Raw genomic sequence first — 10,019 nt, forward strand, 5'->3', positions numbered from 1 at the left:
CGCCTGTCCGATTGTGTGCTGACTGAGAGAGAGCCAGTCTCTCCAGTTTAAACTGAGCCTTGGTTTAAGAGCAGCCTGTGTCCTCTGAAATAAGATAGATTGACAGGCTAATTCTCCAAGACGGGAACACTGATGCTGGCTAGTGGCCCTGTTGGATTCACTGTCCCTCTCCCACATTAGGCATGCTTACCCTCTGACTTAATATGCAAAGAGATAGACACTCATACACACACACACACACACACACACACACACACGCACACACCTGGCACTGTCACGACTAGTTAGTCTTGGTGGAGTAACACATCAGGACATGTGCCAGAACTGTGGTGGACCTCTTTCTGTCAAAATTGAAAGTACCCTGGACCATTTTGGTTATTTTATGAGACCATAATACTGCAAAACACAGCATGGCAGGGTTTGGACATTATGTCTCTGTGCTCGTAAATCTTATTAAAATATGAGGTCTGCACTGACCATGCACTGCTGCCGAAATACTGTTCAGCCAAAGGTCAGCATGTAGAGGATAAAGGAGACTGGTGAGAAGGCTCTCCTGTATGTTCATGGCGACATGAGACGCAGAAGCGGTTTAAATACACGCTCTGGTTTGTTTTAGACCGAGTTGGTGCCAAATGGGTGTGTTTTGTCACACTGGAAAATAAAGGGACTTCCAAAAATGCTGTGAAAGGAGAGTATGACCCTGTAATAAGCATGGATGGATCGCTGAATAGGCCGACCTGGCAGTGGCCCAGGGGCCCGTGAGCCAGAGGTTGTGTGTGAAGCGACTGTTAACATTTCTTGTTTGGAAGTCATAAAGTCACGGAGTGAAGTTAAAAAAAAAGAGACAGACAACAAATAGACGTGTAGTACCTAAAAGGGATGCTTGAGTAAAAGTACAAGTATCTTACCAGAAAAGTCACCTTTTTATAATATTACTTAAGTAAAAGTCTTAAAGCATATAACATGTACTGCACTTAAGTTTTAGACATAAAAGTAAAAGTATTAAAAATGTGAGGCGTAGCTCAGTGGTAGGGCGAGTTGTCTTTCAACTGAAAGGCTGTGGGTTCAATTCCGGAGTCACCAAAGGGCTCAATGACCATTAATCAGATCAGAATCAGATCAGATAATCAGATAATAATCAGAAGAGCTTTATTGCCAAGTACGATTTGCACATACAAGGAATTTGTTCTGGTGTCATTGGCGCATAACAAGCATACAAAAATTTTAAAAGGTTAAGTGAACAGTAAACGTATATATACACAGTATATAAATGTTTTTTGTTTTTTGTTTTTTTTTTAAAGATGAAAAAGAAAGAACAAAGAATGACCAAAGGGACCCAAAGCTGCCACACAGAGTCCAAAAACAACCAGAATGTGACACAAACGTATGATAAAGAGACAAAATGACAACAAAAATGAGGGCAAATAATGCACACCGCATACTGCCAGTTTTAATGTGAGCAGTATGTGAGCAAATGATAATGAATTAATTCTCCACTGGAAGTCTTTGCGTCAGTCACATACTGTACATACCCCCACTCTTTCCTCCGACTGCAGTCCACCGCAGATGTATTGAGGCCAGATGAAAATGCCCAGGGACCCACAGAGAAAAGATGGCTTAGCGTGAAATACTGTGGGAAGGAAAAACAAATCGGAAACTCGGGAAAAAGGGACAACATGGCTGAGGTCGTCCAGTTTTCCAGCAGAGATAATCTCTGCTGAAATATGGAATAACGTCCCTCACTTGTTTACATAATCCTCTCTGAATGTTAAATGCCTAGTAATAATTGCTTTTGTGGTAAAAAAAAAATGTGTATAGGTAGAGCACGGCTGTCCAGATTTGAGCTCCTTAAAATGATTCATTTTCCCACATGGTCAACAGAAATGACGCCAGGGGTTAAAATCTATGCGTCACCCACCAGCATCCACTAATCACATCTCCCGTATGTATGAGTGAGCTGCGACTCCATGTCGCATCCGATGAGGCTATTACATGTCACTGTCTTCCTGTTGGAAAAATATGGAACTATCTGTCGGCAGCGACCGGTTTGATCCCTGTCCTCTTCTGTCCTTCACCGAGCTAATCTGTCTACAGTACATTCAAGCTTTGTCTCATTGTACTGGGGGACAGAATGTAAACACGGCCTCTGCCCACACTATGTATGTGTGTGTTTACTCTTGTGTGCGTGGGCTGCTTGTTTGGATTGGCTTCCCATAAGAACAGTGTGAATTTTTTCAATTTTTTCTTCGTCTTTTTTTTTTTATTCGCTTATGCTCACTCTTCTCTCCAGCGTGCATGTTCTGTTGTTTGTTCCATTGTGATGTGGTTGTGTGTTATTGGTGCATGTTTGTACTGGCACCCACGCCAGGCCCCCCGGACCAGCGGAAGCTCCCGGGCCAGAGGAAGTGCCGGCCTCCTTTGTTAACTTGGTCCCCCCCGGATTAAATGTATCGTACCCTAAATGCAGGTCCTTTCTCCTGGGGATTATCTGAGAGACTGCGGGGTGGAGGGGGGGGGGCGGTTACTGGGACCCTGTCACCCAAATTCAACACGCCACCACCAGACTGCTCCCTATCCGCCTTGCTAGGATACAGGACATTAGGGGAGGCTTTGTGCCTCTGGAGACAATACTAAAATGATTAGCTGGAGTTATTAAGGGACCATAGAAAATGCATTTTGACATGGGGCTTCAAGTTGATCCAACTGGCTGTTGGACACGGTGAAAAGTATTAGGTTGTTGTGTACATACAGTACTCACATAGACCAGTAGTTATGGACTGAGCTATTTAAGCTTGGTTGATTTTTTTTTTCCCCCCCTTTCCCCTGATAGTTTAATTTCATTGCATGTGTATTCAAGGATATGTGGTGGTATAAATGTACTTCATAGATCTGGTTTGCACTGATGGTTGCTTTCTTTGCAACAAACAAACAAACATATTCTCTCCATCGTGGAAGGCCCAGGGCCTCAAGCAGTAATTCAACTGTCTTAAATATAAATTGATATTGTCTCGGGAATACTATCTGTTTACTTTTACTCAAGTCCCTGAGATAGTATTCACTTTCTACTACTGTAATTCAGAGGAAGATATTTGTGCCTATATATGTTGTGTGGGCTTTTCTCCAAGTTGACAGATGTAATTTAACTTTTCAGACTTTTTTAACTGTTACGTGTTTAAAGTAACAGTTTGACGCCCAAAGACAAAAAAGCAACCCGTAATACAGTATTTCACCTTCCTTTAAAGTGGAAACTGAAAGACTAAATCAAACCAGCTACAACAATAAGGTCCTTTTTTTTTTTTTTACTGCTGATGCATTAGTGTTAATGGCGTAATAATGCCATATAATGTATGATATCACATCACATCTCACCTCACAGGGCTCAGTTTTCCACAGAACTGTTTTATTTCTGTAGTTTCTCTCAGGTACAGTTTTATTGGAGTGATTTTGTCACGCGAGAGAATGTTTACATGGGTTGTTAATGAACACAGTAGGCTCATGGGGTTTAAACTGTAAAACATGTTTTGTGGTGATTCGTCATTATCAATTCACAGTTTCACTATAAAGGTCAGTCATATAATAACCCATCCCATGTCTCAGTGCTCCTCTCTCTCTCTATCCTCTGTTTACCCTTCCCTGTGTTCCATTATCTTCTCTCCTGCTCCTCTGGCACAGGCCTGTCCATCTCTTTCTCCCGATGGCAGCCATACATATTCACTCTGGCATTAGAATACTAATGTGTCAGTGTGAATAGAGTAAAGCTGTTGGCTGCTGGTGGGAGTAGACCCACCTCTCAATATGTGCGCCGTCTCCTCTGGGGAATCTAAAGCTTTCTACACACGCTCTCACGCCTTGCTCATTGAGCTAGTTTCCACCAGATTTGGAAAATAGAGTTTTAGGTTGTTCAGATGTTCAGGTAGAGGTGATTATCAAAACCACCTTAAATTGATATCCGTTTATGGCCTGTGAACACCAATGCGGCCTGTATTTGCAGAGTTCTAAATCTGCCTGTTGAATGCCGCTGTTGTTGTCGAGGGGAAGTGCTTGGCATCGTCATGGCAACCTGCAGTGTTTTGGGGGGGGAGGCTAACCTGTGGAGGAGAACAGAAAATATGTCTCTATAATTAAGATTATAAAAATGCTGCATTCATTCCAGTGGGAGTCCTTTTCGACGCAGTTTTTCCACACCGTGTCATTAGTGGTGCTTTTCATGACGGGGTGCTGTACATGACACTAGTACACAGTGCTAGTTTTTCATGTGTCCCACATTGAAGTATTTTTATACATTGCCTTTGGAAATTCCTTGTAAATGTATATGGCATTTCTATAATTGCCTTGAGCGACGCATGCAGTCAGTCCACACACACACACACACACACTTTTCTAACATTTCGCCAGTAAAAAAAACACATCGTCCTTTCTTCTACTTCATTATAACATATGGACAAGACATGAGTATGTTTTCATTAACTAGTTTCAGTGTAGTTTGTGACTTAATTGCCTTAAAAGGGCTTTATCGCTCTATATCACAAGGAGTGCTTGACACACACATTAATGTTTTCATTACAATATAGTGATGTGGAAAAGTTATATATATATAAATCACCCGCAGGCTGAATGCTACACAGTTTGCTGTTCCCCTTAAGTGTAATACAGCTGTACCGCATCACCCCCCCATCTCCCAGAGTTAGAGAATCCTCCACACATGAGCAGCCATTCCTGATTTGCCACACATTTGAGAAATGTCTGAAATGTTTCATGCGCCTCGTCTCAGCTCAACTGGTGCAGTCGGATGCCCGTACAGGACTGATAAAGGCAGGCACAGGGTCGGGGAGCTGAGGGGTCCAGAGGGGAGGCTCCACATGCCGTTGGTTTGGAGGATGAAGCCTTCAAATACATGCCACTCTTTTGTCGGAGACATCAGATTGCACAACAAAAATCAGTCCAGAAAAAACCATCTGAACTCCTGTTGCCTGATAGTTTTTGCCTTATTCTGCATTACAGTGTGGAGCGGGCCACGTGTAGATGGATGAAGAAAAGAGGGTCAAGTAGAGCAGTCTGGCAAGAACTTAAAATTAGGGGAAAAAGGTGTAGCAGCTTTTTTGGACTCCATATGCAATTTTTACGACCGCCTTTACGATGTTATTTAATTTAAGTGGTTGTGTGCTCATAGCAGCCCCAGTTATGATGTAAATACTCTGCAAAAGTAATATAACAACATGGTGATTAGATTTGTATTTATGTTTCAAATTTCAGTTCCAAACGAACGCTAGTAAATGATGATGAAAATATAGGTGTGCTCTTAAAAACAAGGCCGAGAATGATGTGAAAAGGCTGCAGAGTTTAGGTAACGGCCGACGCAATCAGTATGAACCACAACTGTGTTAAATACTTTGGTTGATGTGGTTTGCTTGGACGGTGCGGCGCAAAGGGAGAATTTACGTCTGGGTTTTGACTTTGTAGTCACTACATGGCGCCCGTAAATCCAACCAAATAAGGGCCGTGGCCAGAAATCATGCTCCCTCCAAAAGCTGGAGTCTTTCAGCCATATGGAGATAGAGGGAGAGATTCACTGATCCCAGAAATCCCTTGTGGAATACAGCCTGGCCTGCTCTCATTCAGCCACTGTGGACACTGGATCAGGGCCCACCAGTGGCTTGCAGAGAGATGATCAATCTCGCAGAACACAAACTGTTCCACACTAACAGGGGTGTTGGATGTGCGTGAGTGTGCGGGCTTAGTGTCTCCTCTGAAATTTTTATTGCTGACTATGCTGATGCATGATTGGAAATTCACTGACAATTCCTTCATACCAGCACTCGCCCAAGTCGAAATTTGGCCACAGTGCGTAGAAGGATTCTTACTCTTCTCGAAAAAGGCGTCTATAAGTCCAGGTCGCTGCGAAAACAAAGACATTGTAAACCAACATGTCTCTCAGCAGTGATTCAACAGACGCTTGCTCAGGTCAGCATTTGAGGCCGCAGTGAAGAAAGTTGCTGGCAGACTGGATTTCTCAGAAAATATCCCCGTTGCTGGTTAGCAAGCCACACAATTGTGCTTTGGCCAGAGGACTTTGCTGAATGTGCAAGAAGAAAATAGGGGATAGCAGATGAGAAAAATAGAAGAAAATACTGAGCTGCCATGCAAATTAAATGAAGAATGTGTATGTATGATTTTAATGTCACAAATGAAAAAAAGGAAAGGATGAAAAATGGAGAGAAATAAACATCATCGGGCTGGCTGGGCCTCTTGTTTCATTTGGCGAATCCAGCCTCAGCACCATTACAGTCATTACCCAGGAATCCAGAGTCAGGGAAAGAAAACCAGGCCTTTCCTTCCTCTTTTTCCTCCACTTTTCACCTCAGTCACTGACTTTCTTGAACCTTAAACATTCTATATGTCTCTTTGCTCGTCTTTTGTGATTTTCTCTAGTCTGTTCCTTCAACTCACTCACTAAAAAAACACCCGTAATGGACCCCAACAGGTTACAGAGAGACTCTTTTCTTCGGTCTGTTTGGGGTTAGAATAAATTCTACATTTGGAGAGAACTTGAGATTCTTAAGTGCACCACTCTGACAAAGCACCAGATCGTTTTGGGTTAGTGTTTATGATGTGTTCTGGAGGCCAGTACTGTAATATGAAGAATAATATAACAAAAACCCGATCTCCAAGGCTGCAGGAAAGGAAGTGTTTTGGGCTCTGGTCACATTATTAGTGTTATTTTTCATTAAATGGGTTTCTTTCTGCTGGGAATGAGGAGCCCACATCGGTCTGTGGCCTCCGAGTTTTACTGTTCAATAAACAGAGCAGGGAAGAAGATGGTCGACACCACACATGTCGAGAAACCCAGAAACTTCAGCACATGAATCAAAAATGTCTGGGCAGGAAAGCTCTCAAAGCCTGGTGCCGCAGCTTTACCACACAGGATACATGCAGCTAGATGTTGACATGGCAGCATGATCAAGAGTGATATTGTTCGGGGGGGTGGGGGGACCGGGGGTGAGGCTTTAAAAATGCTGGCGAAAATAAAAACAGATGAGATATATTTATATTTTTTCTACACAAATAAAGACAGCGTTAATTGCTAGAAAGACAGATGGAGACCAAGACAGAAGGAGCCAGAGAAAGTCATGCATGACCCTGACCCTGACCCTGACCCTGACCCTGACCCTGGTCACAACACTGGAAATTACCATCACAAACGAGACACTAAAACTCACAAAGGCATATTTATGTTCCTTTCAAGATAACTGACCATGTGACTCTTCCCTCTTCCAATGTGCATTTTTCTTGCTGTCTTTTTCTACTATTTTAACGTGTGTGTGTGTGTGTGTGACACAGAGAAGCTGCCCCTTCATATGATCTTATCTCCTGACAGAAAGTGTCCTATATCCCCCCCCCCATAAGTTTCCTCCTCATTCTTTTTTCTTCCAACAGGGTGAGCTGAGCTCCTGGCCTGCTACAGTGACTTTCCATCATATGTGTAGGGACTAACTACTGGACTCTTGTATATATATATACATACCTCAAACTTAGGACAAGTTATGGCGCACAAACCTGGACAGATAGAGAGACAGAGAACATATGAAAGTTAATATAAAATATCTGACCCTGAAACTGGACATTTCACTCGTGTAATGTGAAGTCAGTCCGTAGGTTCATGTTGGAGCTTTGAGCTGCAACTGTGACGGTGGCAACAGCAGCTTATTTTATCATCACAGTACCACAGATTATTTTATGGATTTATCAGATTGTTCAAAGTGAGTGTGCACTTGCTGGCACACTCACGCAACACTGTTGTTTCTCCTTCAGATACACCTTCACTCCGCACTTCCCCCCTGTTTTTTTGAGCACCAAATATGGAGAAGCTCCAAAAAGCAAGTGGCAGCGTATTAGTTTGGAAGAGCAGAAAATTAGACCTTTTCAAACAGTCATGCCGTTGCCAACGCTTGCTTCCTTATTGGACACTGAACTATCAGTCGTGATGGAAAAGCTCTCTCTGAACACTTACTCGCAGTTTCATCTCGTCGTTTGTCTCAAAACAGAAAACTAAGACTGCAGAGAAGTCATGTCGCCTTCGTCTCTTCACGGCCCTTTAAAGTCAAATACTAGTCTGAGCCAGGTTGATTGCACCCAACACCCAATGATATCCTGTGATGTTACAGGACACCAGCATCTGTGTCGTTGTGCCAGGAGGAGGGTGGCATCAGTGTCCTCTGTCCCTTGTGAGCAGACTTAGCGTGGTCCATTCTTCTCTTTCAAAGAGTCTGAAGGACCATCGTCGAAGACAGAAAGAGACACTATTCATGACTGGACAAGGTGGAGTCACTGGGCGCCGTGCCCACCCTCTCTCATACCCTCCTCTCCCACTGCTAAACTGACGAGAGGCAAGAGATGCTTTTGTCAGTCCTGTTGATGAGTGGCAGGCCAGACTGACTGTTTTTTTATGTGTGGTTTATGGGGGTGGGGGGGGGTGAAGTTGGAAGGGGCGTGAGCGTCATGGTGTGGGGTGAGGGGTGTTGTCTGTCAGATGGACTGACAGGCAGACGGCCTGTGGGAATGGCTGACACGGGCCATCCGGGGCCTTCACGGCCTAACATGGGGTCCTTTTATGGGTTTATCAAACTGCTGACCCCCCGTCACCCTGTGCACAGGAAACACTCTGACACATGAATGGAGAGATCATGTTAATAATGAGAACGGGGCCTGGGACGACAGTCAGGGTAGGGGTGAGTCATGTGGAGTGGGGAAGACGAGCGTGCAGCGGGGAATTGCGGGTGAACTTGAGATGAGATGGAGATTCAGATATGAGGATGCTTTCCCTGCACTTGTTTTTAAGCTTTTAATATTCTACTCTTCATTTAAGACTGTTTACACCTTTTCATGTGGTGAGTTAAAGGCTTAGCAGCCACATTCTCACTCAAAAGACTCCATAGAGAAAATCAGTGTTTATAGCTCGCAGGGACACGGGAGATACTGTTGTACTGCTGCCTAGTTTGGTAAGTTTGTGTCACTAAGATGAATCCATCCAAATGAAGGATTTGTGACACTTAAGTCACAAAATAGCACATTTTAACTCACTGATGGAGGCAGCAGTGGATCAATAACTGTTCTGTGCCATGATGAAACATTGCTGATTTTCTCTTTGGGCTCTGGTGCAGGGAGTAAGCAGTTCCCAAAGTGAAATGTTCTTAAAATGTATATATATATATCTATATGTATATATATATATGTATATGTTCTTAAAATGTATATATATATATATACATATATATATATGTTGTTCATTTGTATCAGTACATCCACAAAATCCTGAAACCTCCCTTTAAATAACACACTCTGACAGAGTTGCTGCCAGTTCACGAGTGAGAAGAGCTCTCCCCTTCTTTTTCAGTATCAATGGTGATTTGTTATACGTTCCGTTTGAAGTTACTCGAGTAGTTCATTACATAGCGTGATCTCCATTTTTAACCTTTAATCTCGCTCCCAAACAAATGCTCCTCCTGCTGAAATTCATCAAGTCTCCTGTGTGAGTCAGTTGTCCCTTAAAACAGCCATTTATTGTTTCTTTCTTTCCTTCTTCCCAGCAGCAAAGTACAGTATTGGTAAACAGATCATGTAACACTGCAGCAGTAAAAGACGCCGTCACAGACAGAACGCTTCAATGATAACAAGGATGGCAATAGTTAGTAAGAGGGAAGGGGAGATTTGCGAGGCAAAAGCAAGGGGAGTGGGGGCATTTTGAAGCATTTCACAACAGTACATGATACTTGCCGTGTGTTTTTTTGTTTTTTTTGAGAAATTAAGAGGTTACATGCGATGCATCTTGTCAAGTGGGGCCTGTGCTTGTCAAATTAAAAACTCTGCAAATATTTATCGGGCAAAGATCTAATCTGTATCTGTCTTTGTGGTTCATTCCTCCAAAGATCTAGATATTTTAAATCCATTATTTATGGTAAACTCTCCCTCTTATCAACCTTCTACGTGGGAGATATACTAAACATATCTCACCCTCAGACAGT

General features: G+C 43.0%; 1 long non-coding RNA gene across 1 annotated transcript; it reads right to left on the reverse strand.

Moving 5' to 3' along the window:
* Window positions 1-3,383: 3,383 nt before the first annotated feature.
* LOC122781712 lies at window positions 3,384-8,404 on the reverse strand. Its single transcript, XR_006361842.1, has 2 exons — window positions 8,009-8,404; window positions 3,384-4,088 (listed from the first exon to the last, which is right to left on the reverse strand). It is a non-coding gene; the product is annotated as an uncharacterized LOC122781712 (long non-coding RNA).
* Between the last annotated feature and the right edge of the window lie 1,615 nt (window positions 8,405-10,019).

This window comes from Solea senegalensis, linkage group LG15 (assembly GCF_019176455.1).
Source record: "Solea senegalensis isolate Sse05_10M linkage group LG15, IFAPA_SoseM_1, whole genome shotgun sequence".
Classification (NCBI taxonomy): domain Eukaryota; kingdom Metazoa; phylum Chordata; class Actinopteri; order Pleuronectiformes; family Soleidae; genus Solea; species Solea senegalensis.